Here is a 22094-nt window from a genome sequence, read left to right as displayed (position 1 = left end):
TCTCCAGGATCGACCTTTTCCTCATATCGAGCTGCATGATGGGCAGGGTCACAGAGACCAAGATATTACCGCGCACATTATCGAACCATTCACCGGTAACACTTCAGATAACACTGGGACACGACCAGCCCCCTCGCTCCTCTTGGAGATTTAAGTCGGAGGCCCTCCTAAACATAGGGCCTCATCACGACTTGGGCGGTAAATGTGGCGAACCCTTAAATCCGGCGCAACGTGCACTACCACCACCTCGCGCTTATAGCGCACGGGAAACGCGTCACCGCCAGAACGGGAAATAAAGCGGTGGCCATCTTGGAAATCACAATCCGTCGGATATCACAGCCACTGGAAGCCATCCACGCGATCTGAACCCTGAAAATGAGTCAAGAGCGCACTAGGGGCAAGTCTGCACTGAACAGGGTCAGAAAACCCAAGTTCAGTGACCAGGAGCTTGAGGTACTTGTGGAGGAGGCACTGACGTACCACAAAGAGCTGCAGCAGCGTAAAACCAGCGCCCAGCGCAGAGGCCAAATATGGAGATCCGTGGCACAAAGTGTCAGTGCAGTGGGGCGCGTGCCCCGGGATGGGGAGGACTGCCGCAAGCGGCTGAATGACCTGCGCGTGCGAGTGCGAGGCATCCTGTCCCAGCACAGGAGTGCAAGCAGGGGCACAGCAGGAGGGCCACCCCCCCCACCCGACCTCACACCATGGGAGGAGAAATTGACGGGCCTCATCGACGTCAGAATCATTGAGGGCATTGGTGGAGTGGAGGCAGGGACTGGCATAAATCCAACGGCAGGTGAGTCCCATCCCCATATACATGCATCTGAATGAGAGTGAAGACATGTGTCTGAGGCACTGCATACACCCGTAAGTGAGGGCCACATCCCTAGAACGGTAGTGCTGCCTAGACGACCCTGTACGTGCAGTGCCAGGGGCAGGGGATAGACTCCCATACCCATAGGACAGCTATGTAGAGTGGTACTGTGCCTCAACACAACCACAAAAGCCTGAGCGCAGTCCACCCCAACCACGCGTTCCCATGCAGTGTACCTCCATGCACATCCACAACAAGCACCACATGGTGACTGAACCGAATGCAAGTTGGCTGCGTCATTGTCACGGTCTTCATCCACACTTGTTTGCATGACCTGCATCACACAAATGTATGTAGCATTGTACTCAAACCACCCTCTATGTACCACACAGGCACATGTCGATCCCAACAGCCTGGTGATGATGGCGATGAGGCCACACCGACAATGCGCCCAAAACACCGTGCCTCCACCAGCACCCCCCAAAGACGCCACACCCATGGGAGACAACACAGGGGAACATCCACCTCACCCCAACGCAGCCCCACCAGACAGCAGCGGTAGCCACATGGCTGCAGGGAGGCGACCGGCACCTCACCAGAAGCCACCATCCACAGCCCCGATGCCAAGGGAGAGAGGCCTGAAGTGGAGCCCGACGTGGGAGAAACAACTCCACGTGGGCATCATGCCGCCGCACAACACTCGCAAAGCAGTAGTGATGGAGAAGGGGTGTCAACACCCCATGGAAGCCCAAGCCCAGGCAGACACCAGGCAGGGAGTCGCCATGTGCCTGTGCTTCGCTGCAGCACACCGCAGCCCGATGTGGACACTCCGTCCTATGGGAGTCCAGAGGGCCAGCGATCTGAGCCGGGCAACCCAGTCCAGTCTGGTGGCATGTCGCCATGCAGCCCCCCCCCACAGCGCCCAATACACGGTCCACCACCTGACGCACCAGGAGAGCCCTTTGTCACTGGGGCAGCAGTCATGGGCCGACTGGATATCATTGAGGCAAAACAGGCCCGGGTGGAAGGAATGGCAAGGGGCCAGAGCCGGCACATAAAGGCCGTGAGTAAATCCATCCGGCATGGGTGCAGGTACATTGCGCGGGACAATGCGCACACACGGCAAGTAGTGCAACAATGCACCGCTGCCCTGACAGGCTTTGGGCAACGTGTCCGCGAATTCACGGAGGCAGTGTCAGCACTAGCAGAACAGCAACGCGAGGCCAATAACCTCATGCGCCAGCACATGATGGCCAGCGCTTCCATACCCTCCACTTCCACAACACCCACAGAGGGTTCACTAGACCCATCTCCGAGGCGCCGGTCCATGCGCCACCTGAGGGCACGCACACCGGAAGGTCCTGGGAGAGGGATGCGGCCGCACCCATCCTAGTGGTGCATGGCAACATTGTTGTTGGCCTGATGAGGCAACTGCACAGTTGGGGGTTGTACACTGGGGGGAGGGGGGATTGTTGGGTGTTCACTGGGGGGAGGGGGGATTATTGGGTGTTCACTGGGGGGAGGGGGGATTGTTGGAGGGAAGATAAATCACGTTACAAAAAACAATGCATGGACAGTAGTGATTGTAACAAATGCAATTTGATGTTGAAGTGACATGTTCACAATTTACCTATTAACCATTTCTAATGGAACCCATCAATCAATCCCTGTCTGGCCGACCTCCCTTCCCTCTGCCCAACCCTTTGTGCATGTGCAACACCTTCTGGCACTTCATCGCCCTCACTACCATCATCAGGTGGCTGCACATGTGCATCAGGGGGCAGTGGCACATTTCTGCGACAACAGATGTTGTGCAGCATGGCACATGTCAGTACAATTTTTCCAGCTTTTTCTGGTGCATACATCATTGCCCCTCCCGTGCGGTCGAGGCACCGGAAGCGTGCCTTCAACAGTCCAAATGCCCTCTCCTCGCAGATCCGTGTACGGGCATGGCCAAGGTTGTATGCCCACTCCGCCGCTGTGTGTGGGTGCCACACAGGGGTCATGAGCCACGTGTACTGGGGATATCCTGAATCACCTGCAGGGGAGAGGAAGCCGGTATGGGGACAAGGTTAGTCCCGTGGGTGTACAGAGCCCTGTCATCAGTGTGATTTTGCCATATTTGGCATGTGGCCTATAACATTGTGGAGTGTGCTGTCCTACGGGCACGATTGAATCAATGGGGTACTCTCCACTTGGTACGCCTATGTTTCTGTATGTAACAGTACTCATTCACTTGTCGCAGGATGAGGGGGCCCTTCCATCTACCTCTGCTTGACAGAAGTGGCTAGTTCATGTGTCATTGCAAATCCATTTGGCTGCAGTTGCATTTGCTGCTCTTCACTATTCTGTACTGTTCTCCATGCATTTCCATGGCCATTTTGGGGACAGTGTCTGTGGGATTTGCATTGTCATTACTCAGCCTACTCATGTGTGGGGCATTCGTGGATGTGCCAGCTCATGGTTTTTTGAATTACATTACTGTCGGATGGCCAGGGTGGGATATCTGGACTGTGTCAGTGTTGTGAACCATGGTGCTACTCACACAGGAGGCTTTGTTGTGGTGGGTATTCCATGTCACTGTGCCGCCACATGTCTTACATCCTGCATGGGTGTGTTCTGCTGTGTAGGACATGTCCAAGGTTCATCATGCAAGGTGCTTGAATGTGTATGCTGCTGTGATGCTGCTGACTATTGGGAATGATGGATTCTGTGACGGGCACCATCAGTTATGGATTGACATGCTTTGTGGGATACATTTGTACTCACCCAGTGGCCATGTGTTTTGGCCTCGCTGCCTTTCCATGTACGCTGGCAGGGTACTGTTGCATAGGACCATGGAGTCGTGGGTGGATCCTGGGTAGCGGGCACAGCAGTGGCTGAAGGTGAGGTCAGGGCCACATGTCATCTGCACGTTGAGGAAATGGTACTGTTTACGGTTTCTGTAGGCAGCCTCATGTGCCTGGGGTGGTACAAGTGCCACATGTGTGCAGTCCAGGGCTGCTATTACATTCGGGACTTGGGCAATGGCATAGAATTGACCCTTAAGCTGGTGCACCTGTGCCTGTGTGGCTGGCAATGCAATGTGTTTGTTCACATGATTCAACAGTGCATCAGGCAACTGTCCCAGCATAGCACTGAATGTGTACTGGGCCATTCCATGCATCATGGCAACGGTATATTGGTAGCTGCCAGTCCCAAGTAATTGAAGCACAGACACGAGCTTCACTAGGGGAGGTACTGCCGTGCTGGTGACTATGCGGCTGCATATGTCACCCTGGATTGTGTCCAGCAACTGGTTGATGGTTGCCCTGTCCTGCCGATATTCTGTCACAAACTGACCATCAGTTAGGGCCCAGGGTGTTGGCCTGACCCTGGGGATGGCTGGCCGCCGTGCTGCTCTCCTCCTCCTTCTCCTCATCCCCACTGCCCCCTGCACTCCCAGGGACCTGGCCTGGTTGACTGGCCTCTGTAGCTTCAGACGCAGCTGGTAGAAGTTGACATCGAGGCTCCCGGCTCCAAAAGCAGCATGGTGTTGGGGAGGGTGTGTTGTGCATGGGTGGGTCCTTTGTAGGCCTCTGATTTGCATTGCTTCCACCTGGGCCCTCATTGCTGTCTCCTCCCTGCTCCTGCTGGTGTAATGGGGTTGGGGAGGGTGTGTTGTGCATGGGTGGGTCCTTTGTAGGCCTCTGATTTGCATTGCTTCCACCTGGGCCCTCATTGCTGTCTCCTCCCTGCTCCTGCTGGTGTAATGGGGTTGGGGAGGGTGTGTTGTGCAGGGGTGGGTCCTTTGTAGCCCTCTGAGTTGCATTGCTTCCACCTGGGCCCTCATTGCTGTCTCCTCCCTGCTCCTGCTGGTGTAATGGGGTTGGGGAGGGTGTGTTGTGCAGGGGTGGGTCCTTTGTAGGCCTCTGATTTGCATTGCTTCCACCTGGGCCCTCATTGCTGTCTCCTCCCTGCTCCTGCTGGTGTAATGGTGTTGGGGAGGGTGTGTTGTGCATGGGTGGGTCCTTTGTAGGCCTCTGATTTGCATTGCTTCCACCTGGGCCCTCATTGCTGTCTCCTCCCTGCTCCTGCTGGTGTAATGGGGTTGGGGAGGGTGTGTTGTGCATGGGTGGGTCCTTTGTAGGCCTCTGATTTGCATTGCTTCCACCTGGGCCCTCATTGCTGTCTCCTCCCTGCTCCTGCTGGTGTAATGGGGTTGGGGAGGGTGTGCATACATGCCAACATTCTGTGACCAAAAATCTGTAGGAATCTTCAAGTTTCAAAAATAGTAATTAGCATAATGACGACATCACAGGAAGTGATGTCACATGAATCTGACCCAATGACCGGACAGGACATGGCATCAAAGGCTGCAAAGTGCACATTTAAAGCCCCCGAACCAAAGTAATTTAGAGAAAAATATATGGTTGTGTTATAAGACTGCTGACTGGCAACATGGGGCAGTTGCTGGGGGTCCTTCTGAGGTTCATGCATGGCCCCTTGCAACTGAAAAGGTGGAAAGGCACTGATGCCGTCCCTGCCTTGATCATTGTGGTTATTAAACAAACTTAAAAAGTAACTACTAATTTACCACATTTCCTTGCCAAAATATAACAGAAAGGGGAGATATGCGTTCTTTTTCAAACCAAACCAGCAATCGTGGTGCTTTTGTTTAGAGGTTTCTCTAGATTTACCCAGATTTGTCAGCCTGACCGTTATCCTCAGTGCAGAAGAGCAGGTTCTGCCTGAGTATCAGCCTGCTGCATGTAATTCAGTCCCGCATGCAACCCAAGTGTCAGAATTTGCTTGGGATTAGAAAATACCCCACTGGAGGTCCTTTAAAAAATGTTTCTTTTTAGGCGTGGCACAAGCGCAATATTGCTGAAGCTAATTTGTTGTGAATGGCATTTGGCAGGTCTGCCCCGAGTTAATAAACCTGCTAGTTAATAATACTTATAACAAAAGGCAGGTATATCATGGAAACCCAGCACTACAGCAAACTGCGACCGGACCTCGAACTGCGCTATTTCTGGAAACTGTCTCCAGGGAAAAGACAAAATATAGCCGAATGCCCATTTGTTTGCTTGCTGGTTGCTAGCGGAAGAGATCAAAGTTGTAAAACCGGTTCTGCGATAGATAGGGGTCAATCCATCTTGCCTCCTCCCCACCCACGGAAGTTAGTTTGAGGGCGAGTGTGCATCAGGATGTAGGAAAGAAAGGGCAAGCACAGAAAGGGGAGAGGGCCAGAAGCTTGTCGACACATTACAATCTGTGATACTTTGAAACAGGAAGCACATGCTCTTGGATCCCATGGGGCAGTTGCTGAACTGAAAAAGTGGAAAGGCCCTGATGCCGTCCATGCCCTGATGTCATTAAACAAACTTACAAAGTAATTTACCAACCTGCCTCAGAATTCTGATTGGAAACTCGGGCAACGTTTGCAGCTTATCTACCAGCTGTATGTATTTACAGCAGAGCAGAGCACAGACAGTGACAAATTTGGGGCTGCGTTGCGTTATCAAACGGTTACAATAAAGATAATGGATTTATGTATTTGTCAACAATGCATGAAAAATGTCCTTTAAAACACATATTGCTACTGAATATTCAATATGGACTACATGACCACATTGCCTAACTACATTTAGCCATACCACATTGGAAATGTATGTGTCTTGCGACGCTAGTAATGTACTTTAATGGATGAAGGTATTACATATTTTTCACATACATTCAAAATGCACTTTGATTAAAACCCCTGAATCAACCAGCAGTCCTGGTTCTTCCATCCCACCACCAGGCGTCACAACCTTCAAGACCAGGCCTGCACCATGAACACCAGACTAATAATTGCAACATGCCTCTGCGTGCATTTGAAAGCGCCTATGCCCGGCATTGGAACCAGATCCATTCCATGTGCAATTAGGGCTTTGGGTTCAAATGTCTAACCCGAAACTAACCGAAAGGCCTTCTGTGGTCCCGCCCCAAGGCACAGCAAGCCCCTTGGCCAATCAGCCTGCAGCAGGCCTGTTACTGATAACCAGTAAAGAGAGGTTGCACACTGGTTTCCCCGATGTCAAGCACGTGGTTCTGGAAGTGATTGTTTTCCCTCATTAGGATACCTTTATTCTGACTTTTTAAAAAGGGGTTAAATCTGCAGCTATATCTTCCGAATACTTTCCCAGGTGAGCACTGACCCTTTGCCCTCTGGCCGCACATCTGCGGGACTGACCCCAGCTGAGGTCAAGCGGGCATGGTGCTTATGGCGACCAAGAGCCCACAACATTACATTCCTTTTCAAAGGATAATAAACGCCCTTCCCACGCCAGCCACAGGTATCATACTCTTATTATTTAGGAAAAGGTAGGGCTTGATATTTACTGTACATTCCGAATAGCAACATAAAGATAACCCATGCTGACATAACACAAATTGTTCCTGTCAGCTGGGAAACCTGGGCACCACTTTAACAGTGTAGGGGTTTCGTTTAACAAATGCATTCTGGGTGTTGTAGTCTTGAGTCTGAGCAAATTGCACGTTTTCAGCTGATGTGAATAAATAGACTGGGCTTGGCCAATTTATAAAGTGGTGTCCCCTTGGCAATGGATCGTCAAGTCACTTGATGTATGAGGGGGTAAACGGAATGGGCGAGAGATGAGGTTGTTTGAAGACCTTGGGCAGCCCTTGGCACATGGTGATACAACCCCATGGACATGAAGGCAGTGCCCATGGTAAATGATGCAAGTAACAGTCATTTATACTGATGTTGCCTTAGCACTGAGATGTATTGTGTATTTTAACAGAGGAGTACAATGGCAGTGCCCAAATGGATATGAAGGTGTCTTTGTGGCATATGATGGGTTCTAGTCAGTGATTATAAGGCTTTGCGGATGAGAGGAAGAATATTAAGTGTGCTCAAGTTTTCACGGTTGCACCCAGCCTCACAGTGCTTGGGTGTGAGCTGGAAGAGGTTACAAAAGCTTACCTTCACTAATGCAGTTTGTTGACAATCTGACTAATATGGGACGTGTTAGCCTTCGTGATCCCAGTTTCCAGCTGGTGATCCAGTGCTCCCTCAGAAGCCTGAACAATTTCTAGTGAAACACCGGCTCAGAGCTATGAACAAACAGCACGGCGGATCTGTGGAAGGCAGCTCAGAGGCAGGATGGCGCGGTCATGCTGACACTGTGATACTCTGATACTGCAGGGCAGAGAGTGTCTGTTTCGCCAGACAGCAGCCTGCCATCAATCAACATGAGTGGGCCATTAACACCCCACCTTCAATACACTGGCGGATGCTGCTCCCAGCCTCAGGCAGCCAGGCCTAGTGGAGTGGAGCCATCATAAATCGGTAGGTTTTGACAGGGAAATCGGTAGGCGGTAGGAGTGCTTAGAAAGCGGTAGCCTACCGCCTAAATCCGTAGGGTTGGCAAGTATGGGTGTGTTGTGCAGGGGTGGGTCCTTTGTAGCCCTCTGAGTTGCATTGCTTCCACATGGGCCCTCATTGCTGTCTCCTCCCTGCTCCTGCTGGTGTAATGGGGTTGGGGAGGGTGTGTTGTGCAGGGGTGGGTCCTTTGTAGGCCTCTGATTTGCATTGCTTCCACCTGGGCCCTCATTGCTGTCTCCTCCCTGCTCCTGCTGGTGTAATGGGGTTGGGGAGGGTGTGTTGTGCATGGGTGGGTCCTTTGTAGGCCTCTGATTTGCATTGCTTCCACCTGGGCCCTCATTGCTGTTGGCTGCGTCATTGTCACTGTCTTCATCCACACTTGTTTGCATGACCTGCATCACACAAATGTATGTAGCATTGTACTCAAACCACCCCCTATGTACCACACAGGCACATGTCGATCCCAACAGCCTGGTGATGATGGCGATGAGGCCACAGCGACAATGCGCCCACAACAACGTGCCTCCACCAGCACCAGCACCCCCCAAAGACGCCGCACCCATGGGAGACAACACAAGGGAACACCCACCTCACCCCAACGCAGCCCCACCAGACAGCAGCGGCAGCCACATGGCCACAGGGAGGCGACCGGCACCTCACCAGAAGCCACCATCCACAGCCCCGATGCCGAGGGAGAGAGGCCTGAAGTGGAGCCCGACGTGGGAGCAACAACTCCACGTGGGCATCATGCCGCCGCACAACACTCGCAAAGCAGTAGTGATGGAGAAGGGGTGTCAACACCCCATGGAAGCCCAAGCCCAGGCAGACACCAGGCAGGGAGTCGCCATGTGCCTGTGCGTCGCTGCAGCACACCGCAGCCCGATGTGGACACTCCGTCCTATGGGAGTCCAGAGGGCCAGCGATCTGAGCCAGGCAGCCCAGTCCAGTCTGGTGCATGTCGCCATGCAGCCCCCCCCCCTACAGCGCCCAATACACGGTCCACCACCTGACGCACCAGGAGAGCCCTTTGTCACTGGAGCAGCAGTCATGGGCCGACTGGATATCATTGAGGCAAAACAGGCCCGGGTGGAAGGAATGGCAAGGGTCCAGAGCCGGCACATAAAGGCTGTGAGTAAATCCATCCGGCATGGGTGCAGGTACATTGCGCGGGACAATGCGCACACACGTCAAGTTGTGCAACAATGCACCGCTGCCCTGACAGGCTTTGGGCAATGTGTCCGCGAATTCACAGAGGCAGTGTCAGCACTGGCAGAACAGCAACGCGAGGCCAATAACCTCATGCGCCAGCACATGATGGCCAGCACTTCCATACCCTCCACTTCCACAACACCCACAGAGGGTTCACTAGACCCATCTCCGAGGCGCCGGTCCATGCGCCACCTGAGGGCACGCACACCGGAAGGTCCTGGGAGAGGGATGCGGCCGCACCCATCCTAGTGGTGCATGGCAACATTGTTGTTGTCCTGATGAGGCAACTGCACAGTTGGGGGTTGTACACTGGGGGGGGGGATTGTTGGGTGTTCACTGGGGGGAGGGGGGATTGTTGGAGGGAAAATAAATCACGTTACAAAAAACACAATGCATGGACAGTAGTGATTGTAACAAATGCAATTTGATGTTGAAGTGACATGTTCACAATTTACCTATTAACCATTTCTAATGGAACCCATCAATCAATCCCTGTCTGGCCGACCTCCCTTCCCTCTGCCCAACCCTTTGTGCATGTGCAACACCTTCTGGCACTTCATCGCCCTCACTTTCATCATCAGGTGGCTGCACATGTGCATCAGGAGGCAGTGGCACATTTCTGCGACAACAGATGTTGTGCAGCATGGCACATGTCAGTACAATTTTTCCAGCTTTTTCTGGTGCATACATCATTGCCCCTCCCGTGCGGTCGAGGCACCGGAAGCGTGCCTTCAGCAGTCCAAATGCCCTCTCCTCGCAGATCCGTGTACGGGCATGGCCAAGGTTGTATGCCCACTCCGCCGCTGTGTGTGGGTGACACACAGGGGTCATGAGCCACGTGTACTGGGGATATCCAGAATCACCTGCAGGGGAGAGGAAGCCGGTATGGGGACAAGGTAAGTCCAGTGGGTGTACAGAGCCCTGTCATCAGTGTGATTTTGCCATATTTGGCATGTGGCCTATAACATTGTGGAGTGTGCTGTCCTACGGGCACGATTGAATCAATGGGGTACTCTCCACTTGGTACGCCTATGTTTCTGTATGTAACAGTACTCATTCACTTGTCGCAGGATGAGGGGGCCCTTCCATCTACCTCTGCTTGACAAAACTGGCTAGCTCATGTGTCATTGCAAATCCATTTGGCTGCAGTTGCATTTGCTGCTCTTCACTATTCTGTACTGTTCTCCATGCATTTCCATGGCCATTTTGGGGACAGTGTCTGTGGGATGTGCATTGTCATTACTCAGCCTACTTATGTGTGGGGCATTCGTGGATGTGCCAGCTCATTGTTTGGAATTATATTACTGTCGGATGGCCAGGGTGGGATATCTGGACTGTGTCAGTGTTGTGAACCATGGTGCTACTCACACAGGAGGCTTTGTTGTGGTGGGGATTCCATGTCACTGTGCCGCCACATGTCTTACATCCTGCATGGGTGTGTTCTGCTGTGTAGGACATGTCCAAGGTTCATCATGCAAGGTGCTTGAATGTGTATGCTGCTGTGATGCTGCTGACTACTGGGAATGATGGATTCTGTGACGGGCACCATCAGTTATGGATTGACATGCTTTGTGGGATACATTTGTACTCACCCAGTGGCCATGTGTTTTGGCCTCGGTGCCTTTCCATGTACGCTGGCAGGGTACTGTTGCATAGGACCATGGAGTCGTGGGTGGATCCTGGGTAGCGGGCACAGCAGTGGCTGAAGGTGAGGTCAGGGCCACATGTCATCTGTACGTTGAGGGAAGGGTACTGTTTACGGTTTCTGTAGGCAGCCTCATGTGCCTGGGGTGGTACAAGTGCCACATGTGTGCAGTCCAGGGCTGCTATTACATTCGGGACTTGGGCAATGGCAGAGAATTGACCCTTAAGCTGGTGCACCTGTGCCTGTGTGGCTGGCAATGCAATGTGTTTGTTCACATGATTCAACAGTGCATCAGGCAACTGTCCCAGCATAGCACTGAATGTGTACTGGGCCATTCCATGCATCATGGCAACGGTATGTTGGTAGCTGCCAGTCCCAAGTAATTGAAGCACAGACACGAGCTTCACTAGGGGAGGTACTGCCGTGCTGGTGACTATGCGGCTGCATATGTCACCCTGGATTGTGTCCAGCAACTGGTTGATGGTTGCCCTGTCCTGCCGATATTCTGTCACCAACTGACCATCAGTTAGGGCCCAGGGTGTTGGCCTGACCCTGGGGATGGCTGGCCGCCGTGCTGCTCTCCTCCTCCTTCTCCTCATCCCCACTGCCCCCTGCACTCCCAGGGACCTGGCCTGGTTGACTGGCCTCTGTAGCTTCAGACGCAGCTGGTAGAAGTCGACATCGAGGCTCCCGGCTCCAAAAGCAGCATGGTGTTGGGGAGGGTGTGTTGTGCATGGGTGGGTCCTTTGTAGGCCTCTGATTTGCATTGCTTCCACCTGGGCCCTCATTGCTGTCTCCTCCCTGCTCCTGCTGGTGTAATGGGGTTGGGGAGGGTGTGTTGTGCAGGGGTGGGTCCTTTGTAGGCCTCTGAGTTGCATTGCTTCCACCTGGGCCCTCATTGCTGTCTCCTCCCTGCTCCTGCTGGTGTAATGGGGTTGGGGAGGGTGTGTTGTGCAGGGGTGGGTCCTTTGTAGGCCTCTGATTTGCATTGCTTCCACCTGGGCCCTCATTGCTGTCTCCTCCCTGCTCCTGCTGGTGTAATGGGATTGGGGAGGGTGTGTTGTGCATGGGTGGGTCCTTTGTAGGCCTCTGATTTGCATTGCTTCCACCTGGGCACTCATTGCTGTCTCCTCCCTGCTCCTGCTGGTGTAATGGGGTTGGGGAGGGTGTGTTGTGCATGGGTGGGTCCGTTGTAGGCCTCTGATTTGCATTGCTTCCACCTGGGCCCTCATTGCTGTCTCCTCCCTGCTCCTGCTGGTGTAATGGGGTTGGGGAGGGTGTGTTGTGCATGGGTGGGTCCTTTGTCGGCCTCTGATTTGCATTGCTTCCACCTGGGCCCTTATTGCTGTGGCCTGTGTTCTGTTACCTCCAGCTTTTTGCTGGAGGTATTTTCGGCGGATTATCCGCTGCTTTTCTGGCGCTAATAGCGCTTACGCCGGACTCGTGATTGATGATGTTTTAGTGCGAATGGTTCCTGGCGGTGTTATGGCCGGCTCTTGTACAGCCGGCTGTCCTTGCGCCGGCTGTTATTGCGTCGGCGGTATTTGGAGTCGTGATCCGACGGACCCTTAAAATCGGCGCTAAGAGCGTTACCGCCGATTTTAAGGGTTACCGCCCAAGTCCTGATGAGGCCCATAGTCTTCAAAGCTGATATCCTAGCTGACATCAACACCTTCTTTGAGTGCAATAACAGGCATGACACCCCCGATGGAGTACGCTGGTGTAACGCTCACCTGGCTCCCATGGAGGCGCTGATCTGGTCTGGGTTGCTGTGGCCTCTTCAAGCGTGATGCGCAGAACTCGGACCACCGATTGAACAGGACCCCCAAATCTTGCTTGTCTGGCCCGTAGGAATATCCTTCTGCAGATGAGAAAGGGGATTAATTGTCTGCAGAATAGTGTGCTTGCTCCCCCCTTTCCCCCTTAGTTCTTCTCTGATTTCCTCCAAAACCCCCGTTTTAAGCTCACCTTATGGTTTGGAAGGATGAACTCTCCATCCTGCTTCTGGTGCAAGGGCGCGCGTTCGTCCAGTTACTTCACTGGTTTTCAGAATGGCGCTGGCAAATCCACTTGACTTTTCTGAGCGATACGCCGTAAGTATGAGGATGCAAAAGTTCAAGTGTGAGCCTCCTTTTATGTTGTTTTCCTAACCTGTGATCTGTCCTTAATTTCAGGTGCAGAACGAAGGCGATGCGTTGAGGGGTTAAATTGCCGATGGTAAAATCAGGTGAGTTAGTGATGAGGGCGACCCCTTTAAATGTCTTTATATTCCCCAGTAATGTCTTTTGTCCTTTCCCCATAGGGGCCGGGGTGCGGTACCTGCCAAAGAAGCGGCGCCGACCCGAGATGTGGAATGGTTCACCAAGAAAAGCCGGTAAGTAATATGGCTGAAAATTCGGCTTTCCTCTTGTGTTCCCTTTGCTCACCTTTTGTCTCTTCTTCTCTCCCCTAGGTGCAGAGATGTGGCGACTGGTGCTGAGAGCCGCGATGGAGCCGGGCGGCGTCTCGGGAACAGGTGAGTGAAGCGCGGCGCTGCAGCGAGCAACGCGGTGCTTTTAAATGGAAGTCTTTCTTCAGGAATGCTGGCGTGAAGATTCCGGATGCAGGTAAGAAGTTTGAATAAGTTCTTGGTTTTCACCTTTCTCTTCTCTTCTTTCCTTACAGGTGTTCCAGGTTCGAGGCGGGCGTGGCTGGAGTCCAGGTGCAGGAGCAGACACAGTGAGCGTTGAGCTGCTGGGATGCAGAACAACGCGAAGCACGTGTGGCTGTCCGGGCGTGGCTTAAATAGCCTTGGAAGAAGTTCCAGGTGAGTATTCTTTCACAGCCCCACCCAAGAAACAAAATAGTCCCTTCAGTAAAATAGTCCCTCCTAAGCCTCATTTGGCTTGGCTCTTCATGCAGCATGGTCTCCATCAGGTGAGTGTGCAGCATGGTCTGCTCCAGGTAAGTGCACAAAACACTTCCCCTTATGAGCCTGGCGCCTATGGCGCCAGGACTGATGTCCAACATGAGCCTGGCGCCAACGGCGCCAGGACAGAGTCCAAAGAGCCCCTATAAAGGGCCGCTGGGCTTTTACCCGGGGGCATGATGCCTGCTCCCGGGGGTGCTGGGCCTGGCCTGGTGCTCCGGGGGTAGGCATCATGACAGCTGGGAGGAATTCAAGGTCTTCATCAGAGGGATGTGCATCTCTAGGGAAGCTGTGGTCCTCAAAGCCATAAAAAATAGCTTGCAGCAGTCGGAAGGGAAATTAAAAGAGCTTGAGAGGGCATATGCCACCACCCCTTCCCCGACCATACTGGCACAGATCAGAGCGGAATTAGAAACATTTGAGTCTCATGCTCTAAGAGAAGTTCGGTACTTCGCCCGTCCCGTAGCGGCCAGGAAGTATGGTGAGGGGGATAGGCCGGGTAGGACACTGTCAAGACTGGTCCGCACTGAGGGGGGCAGGAACCACATTGATTGCGTCAAAGACACAGGAGGCACCCTGTGCTGGTCCGACCATGATATCCTTGGGACATTCACCGCGTTCTACACGACCCTGTATGGCCCCCACCAAGAACACAGCCAGCATGACACTGACACCCTGCTAGATCAAATCCCCATGACCCTCCTCTCCTGCGCGACCAGCGACCTACTTGAAGCCCCTATCACCCTCGATGAGATAACCACGGTCATCTCAAACTGCCCTAGGGGCAAAGCACCAGGCCCGGATGGCCTAACCTCAGAGTTTTATCGGGAACATGTAGCCATTCTGGCACCCAGACTCCTGGAGGTGTGGAATGAATCCTTAGAGTTAAACATCCTACCCCAATCCATGCATGAGGCGCTTATAACTGTACTACCCAAGCCGGGTAAACCGTTGGACGAATGTGGGTCCTATAGACCCCTTTCTCTGATTAACACTGACACGAAAATATTTGCCAAAATTATTGCCAATAGGTTTCTCTCCATTATGCCCCACTTAGTCCACCCCGACCAGAGTGGCTTTGTGCCCGGCAGATCCACCGCCCTCAATATCCGTCTTCTGTTCAATGTTTTGGCTAGAATTGACCCCGACGCACAGGCCGTGGCGGTCACCCTCGATGCCCAGTTTGATATGGTGTCATGGCAATATATGTGGGCGGTGCTCCACAAAATGGGAATTGGTCCACGCATGAGATCGTACATCAAACTTCTCTACACAAGCCCCGCAGCCAGAGTCCTAGTCAACTTCAGGGCCTCGGCCCCCTTCGCTCTCCACAGGGGTACCCGCCAGGGCTGCCCGTTCTCTCCGATACTTTTTGCGCTCGCTATAGAACCCATGGCTGACAACGTTAGGGACAAAAACACGCGTAAAGGTATACGTCTTCGTGACACACCCGAGATCATTTCTCTATATGCCGACGACGTGCTTCTATATATTAGAGACCCGGCTGCCCACATGGACCCGATATTGAGAGACATAACCAAAATTGGCACTTTCTCGGGCTTCACCATAAACTACTCCAAATCTGAAATCTTCCCGCTCACCCCGTCCACTACACAATCGCCCTGCGAATTCCCCCTTCCGATGGTCACCAAGGGGCATCAGATACCTTGGAGTGCAGGTGTCCCTCACTAAAGATTCACTGTTGGCTGACAACTACGCGACTGTGGCGCAGCTTGCTGAGGCTCAAATGTTGAAATGGCGCAGTCTTCTACTCTCTCTGTCGGGTAGACTATCTCTAATCAAAATGATTATGGTCCCTAAATTTCTCTACGTCTTCACTAATGTGCCGATCTGGCCCGGAAAGCGATATTTCAGGAACCTGCACGCTGCATGTGCCCAATTTCTATGGCACTCGGGCGCGGTTCGTAAGAAATGGCAGCACATGACTCTTCCCTATGGAAACGGGGGTTTCACCGCCCCGACTTCGCTAAATACTGCACAGCCGCGCAGGCCCAACACGCCACATACTGGTACACGTTCTCCGACCCCCCCCGCATGTGAAGCTCGAGAATCTAGCAAGTGAGAGTGTCAACACTCTCTCCCTCATTCTCCATCACACATATCACGCTGACGCCCCGGCAGACCCTGTAGCGGCCACTACCAGGGCCTGGAAATATATCCTGCAGACACAACCCGACCACCACCCATACTACAAATGGCTGCCCATCTGGCAGTTCCCAGGCCTCAGCCCTACATATGATAAACTCTTAATGAAACACAGGCACGACCTGGGCTACCGGGCCCTTATCGACTTTTACCCCGACGGGAAGTTTATCACTCCGCAGACGTGGCGCCCCGGACACCTGGGTACTGCGTTGGAACTACTACAATACTATAGGTTGAGGGCGGTGTTCCGCGCCTGGTGGCCCTCATACCCTGATGAGCCCCCAGATACCTGAGATTCACTACATATCCAACTCGGCTGGAGCTAGGGGGATAGTGTCCTCGCTGTACAAATTGCTGATGGCTGACCCCACGGACGTGCCACTCAAGGCACGGGATACTTGGAGTGAGGAGCTGGGCCTCCCCATCAATGACGCAATGTGGGGGAAAATGTGCATACACACCCGAACCACCTCTCTGAATGCCAGACATAGGTGCATACAATACAAGCTCCTGAACAGACTATACTACATGCCTCAAAGACTGGATAGGTTTGCACACACCCAGGCCCGCACCTGCCCTAAGTGCGGGTCTCCTGCTGCAGATCACACTCATATGTTCTGGTCCTGTGATGCGCTGGGCCCATACTGGAAAGCCATAATTGAAGCTCTCTCAGATATTACAGCGTCCCATATCCCTCGAGAACCCCTAGCTATACTGTTCGGCCTGTGGGATAGCCCTGAATTGAGGAAGATGTCTAGGTTTCTGAATGTTGCCACCATAATAGCCAAAAAATGCATATTACAATGTTGGAAGCGCCGACCCCCCCCCCTTCGTTTGAGATGTGGTTGGGGGCCCTCACCTGGACTCAAGCGTACGAGGAGGACTATATCAATACCCTCCCGCTGACCTCTCGACCCAAGAATGTATGGACGGAATTTTGCACCTATTTGAATAACAAAGATGACTTAGAACTATTGTCCTCCCCCCCTCCTTGTGAAGTAAACTAACCCATTGTTGCGCCGCATAAATCCGAATCATGGTCCTATCTGTCCTTTGCTGGCATTTCCCATGTATTGCATTACCATTTATGTATCTGATACCCTTGTTATGCTGTACATTGTGTTGTTTGTCTGTTCTCTCACCATGCCAATAAAAAAAAGTTTAAAAAAAAGAATACCTGTAAGTGCAAAATAACGTACCTGGGATGGTCCTGTTGGGTAATGACCTTAAAACTCTTGGAGTTGTGTCTAGTACCCCCAGACCCCCAGCAGAAGGAAGCAGGAGCTCACTAGGTCTGCAGAAACTATCACCCCAAGTCCACAGGACCTACTTACTGCTATTGCAGGTCAGAAGGAGACAAAGGGGAAACCCAAGTCTGCCAGCAAGAAATCAGCAAGCACTCCTGTGCCCAGAGGACATCTCCACGACTGTCCAAAGTCACATCTGTGACTCCTCCACCAGCTGAGGCTGAGTGTGAGGTTCAACCCTGTATGGTTCAACTAGATACTGAAGAATCGGATCTAGAAGATGATCCTACCCTGGTGGGAGATCTTGACGCTGTTGACCATCCTGGGCTGCAGTCTTTACTGGCAGAAGGTGGACCTAAGAGGGAAGACTTCAGCAAAGGACAAAGAGAATGTTCTACCCTGGAAGGTCTTTGCCTAAAGGCAGCTTCTCAGCTCAATGGGACTGAGCCTGGGAAGTATAGGTTACACTGGGAGGATGGCCTCTTCTACAGTGAACCAACTGAGTCAACTCCTGGAGACTACAAACGACTTGTAGTACCTCTAGTGAACCGACTCCATTTTCTGCAGTTAGCCCATGAGGTACCTTTGGCTGGTCACTTAAGTTTTAAGAAGACAAATGAAAGGCTCTCGCTGCACTTCTACTGGCCTAAGATGGGTACAGAAGTAGACAAATTCTGCAGAAGCTGTCACATTTGCCAAACCTCTGGCAAGAGTGGAACTAAGAATGTGGCACCCTTAGTGCCTCTCCCAGTGACGGGAGTTACTTTTGAGAGGGTGGGGATTGACATTGTTGGTCCTCTTGACCCTCCCACATCTTCAGGCAACAGGTTAATCCTGGTTGTAGTGGATCATGCCACTAGATTTCCTGAAGCCATACCTATGAGGACTGTTACGGCTCCGGCTGTGGCTAAGGCCCTACTTGGTATTTTTACCAGGGTAGGTTTTCCAAAGGAGGTGATATCTGACAGGGGATCAAATTTGATGTCCCACTACATGCAAACCATGTGGAAAACCTGTGGAGCCACCTACAAGTTCTCAACTGCCTACCACCCCCAAAGCAATGAACTGGTAGAGAGGTTTAACAGAACTATGAAGAGCATGATAGGTGCTTTAGAAGAACCCCTTAGAAGAAAGTGGGGCCTTCTACTACCATGCCTTCTCTTTGCATATAGAGAAGTCCCTCAGGAGGGAGTAGGATTCAGTCCCTTTGAAATTCTCTATGGCCATTCAGTCAGAGGTCCATTGGCCCTGATCAAGGAGGGGTTGGAGAGTGCTCCTTCCCCCAAGCCAGTCAGAGTGACTGACTATGTGATAGGTCTCCGGAGGAGAATGTCACATATGATGGCAGAGGCAAGTGATAACTTGAGGGCTGGTCAAGCTCTGGTCAAACATTGGCATGACCAGAAGGCTAACACGGTTGAGTTTACTCAAGACCAGCTTGTTCTTGTTATGGTCCCCACAAGGCAGAGGGCCTTGCAGGACACATGGATCGGACCCTTCAAGGTTGTGGGTAAACTTGGAAAGGTGAACTAACTGGTGGACTTAGGCAATCCTAAGGAGGCTCCCAGAGTCTTTCACACCAACCGTCTAAAGGCTTATGTCTCCAGACCTGACATAGGAGCTCTGCTTCTAGCTTCAGCTCAAGAGGAGGAGGAGAGTGAACCTCTGCCTGACCTCCTCAGAGGCTTACCTTTAGATGGGCAAGTGGAAGGAGTTAATCTCTCTTCCAGTCTCACATCTGACCAGCAGGATGAGTGCAAGTTGCTCTTAAATCAGTTTGCCTCCCTGTTCTCACTTTCACCAGGCTTGACCCCTTGGGGCCAGCATGACATACACACTGGTGACTGTTTGCCTGTCAAAAGCAGGGGGTACAGAATGTCCGACAATGTCAGATCCCACATAAGGAATGAGGTCAACAAGATACTTCAACTAGGGGTTATAGAGCCCTCTACTAGCCCATGGTCTAGCCCAGTTGTGCTTGTACCAAAGGCAGGATCCAAAGAGTTGAGATTCTCCGTGGACTATAGAGCTCTAAATGCAGTCACAGCGACTGATGCCCATCCTTTGCCTAGGACAGATGAGGCAGTGGACAAACTTGGCGCAGCCAAGTACCTCAGCACATTTGACCTACGGTCAGGCTATTGGCAAATAGCCCTGACAGACCATGCCAAGGAGAAAACTACATTCTCCACCCCAGCTGGCCTCTACCAATTCAAGGTAATGCCTTTTGGACTAAAGAATGCACCTGCTACATTTCAGAGGATGGTCAATCAAGTTCTGAATGGGATGGAGGACTTCTGCATGGCATACTTGGATGACATTGCAGTGTTCAGCCCTACATGGAAATAACATGTTGAACACCTAGGTTATGTATTGCAGACTCTTGAACAGGCCACTCTGACCATAAAGGCAAGCAAATGTCAAATTGGTCAGAGTTCAGTGTTCTACCTTGGATATGATGTAGGAGGAGGTGAAATAAGGCCATTGCCTAGCAAAGTACAGGCTGTACAAAACTGGGCCACCCCTACTGCTCAAACCCAAGTGAGAGCCTTCCTAGGTCTCACTGGGTACTATTGGAACTTCATAGAGAACTATGGGACCATAGCTTCTCCCTTGAATCTCATCTCCTCTCCCAAATTTCCTAAAAAGGTCAGGTGGAATGAGAAGTGTAATCAAGCCTTTGAAGGTCTAAAGGAAGCCCTTTGTCAAGCTCCAGTCCTAAAAGCTCCTGACTATCACCAACCCTTCATTGTACAAACTGATGCTTCTAATTTAGGTATAGGTGCAGTCCTTAGTCAACTGGATGAGAAAGGTAGGGAGCACCCCATTTGTTTCATCAGCAGGAAGTTAAAAGGATCCTGAGACAAGGTGGGCAACAATAGAAAGAGAATGCTTTGCTATTGTGTGGTCACTGAAGAGGTTTAGACCATACTTGTATGGATCTACCTTCATTATTCAGACGGACCACCAACCCTTGAGATGGCTGATGCAAATGAAAGGGGAAAACCCAAAGTTACTCAGATGGTCAATCTGCCTGCAAGGATTTGATTTTTCCATTGAGCACAGAGCAGGAAGTCACCACCAAAACGCTGATGGTCTCTCTAGGATGTTTGCAACCGACTAGAGGTATGAGGTCCATCCAGGAGTGGATTAAATCCTCTTGTCCATTAGTCTGCGGGGGGCGAGTGTTAGGGAGAATTCTCATTGATGGCTAATTTCCCTCACCTAGTGAGTCCCCCAGCAGCTTTGCTGGACTTCTGGAGTTTATTTTTTTCCACTTGGTAAGATGTGAGCTTTTCCCCCACTCTTACCTGTGTTTTGCCAGGTATATTTCTCTGTTTTTGTGATTGTGGACTCTGAAGTACACCACAGGATTCTGCCTAACAAACCTATTTTCCAATAGAGTACTGGAGGGGTTAATAGTTCTCCCTTTTTGTCTGATTCTCATGGAACATTAGTATGTTCCCCTTTCCCTAAGATTTGGCTGGTGGCAGTGGTATTGTTACGCTCACCTGACTCCCACGGAGGCGCAGGTCTGGTTTGGAGTGTTGTTGCTTCTTCTATGGTGAAGCGCAGGACCCGGAAGATGGACTGGACCTTCGAATCTGGCTTGTCTGGCTCGCAGGAATATCTTTCTGTATGTGAAAAGGGAGTATTAACAATCTGCGGGAGAAAGTATAAGCCTCCCGCTCCCTTCTCAACCCTCTACGAAACTCTCCTGCGACCCCCACGTGAAGTCTCACCTTAGGGTTTGAAAGGTTGAGCTCTCCATCCTGCTTCTCATGCAGGGGCGCGTTGTATCCAGTTACTTCACTGGGATTTTGATTGTAGAGGGTTCAAGTTTTGTTTTCCCGGTATAGTACCGTAAGGATTCTGTTAATTAGTATGATTGCGCAATAATAATTGTTCGTTGTCTCTTTTTCAGGTGCGGAAACTATTCTGAGAAGAGCTGTGGAACCGAAGAATGAGACTCTGGTGAGCTTGATGAGGGTTCTCTCAGTGTTCTTGTATCAATGCGCTCACTAACGCTGATGTCTTTTTTCCCCATAGGGGCCGGGGTCCGGAAATGCCTGGATGCGGCACCGACCCGAAACGAAGCTCAATCCAGAAGAAATCAGGTAAGTCTTTAATGGGCGTTTGGGCAATGTCTTTTCATGCGCCCACTAACGCTGATGTCTTTTTTCCCCATAGGGGCCGGGGTCCGACAATGCCTGGATGCGGCACCGACCCGAAACAAAGATCAATCCAGAAGAAATCAGGTAAGTCTTTAATGGGCGTTGGGTAACGTCTTTTCATGCGCCCACTAACGCTGATGTCTCTTTTTCCCCTTAGGGGCCGGGGTCCGGAAATGCCAGGATGCGGCACCGACCCGAAATGAAGTTGGAATAACCCAACAGGTAAGCTTTGTAATGGAAATTAAGGTTTCCTTGTTTTCTTTCCCCTCTCACCTTTATTCTTGTCTTTTTCTCCCTAGGCGCGGTGATGTGGCTGCGAGTCCAGATGTCGCCGTAGAACGTGGTGGTACTGTCATGATCTCTGCTTCCAAAAGGTCAGGACTTACCCAACTCCCTTGGAAGCAGACCCATAACCCAGGTTCCGAGTGCCAACCAGTCCCAATTGGGACCTTTTGGACCCTGTCCTGGTGCCAGTGGCACCAGGCTCATAAATATGCCCAGTCCCAGCGCTGGAAGCGCCGGGCTCATAATGCTTGGGTGGACTTACCAGCAGCAGAC

Source organism: Ambystoma mexicanum, chromosome 12 (genome assembly GCF_040938575.1).
Source record: "Ambystoma mexicanum isolate Mex_15411 chromosome 12, UKY_AmexF1_1, whole genome shotgun sequence".
Lineage (NCBI taxonomy): Eukaryota > Metazoa > Chordata > Amphibia > Caudata > Ambystomatidae > Ambystoma > Ambystoma mexicanum.
Note: the sequence above shows the minus strand (reverse complement) of the source record.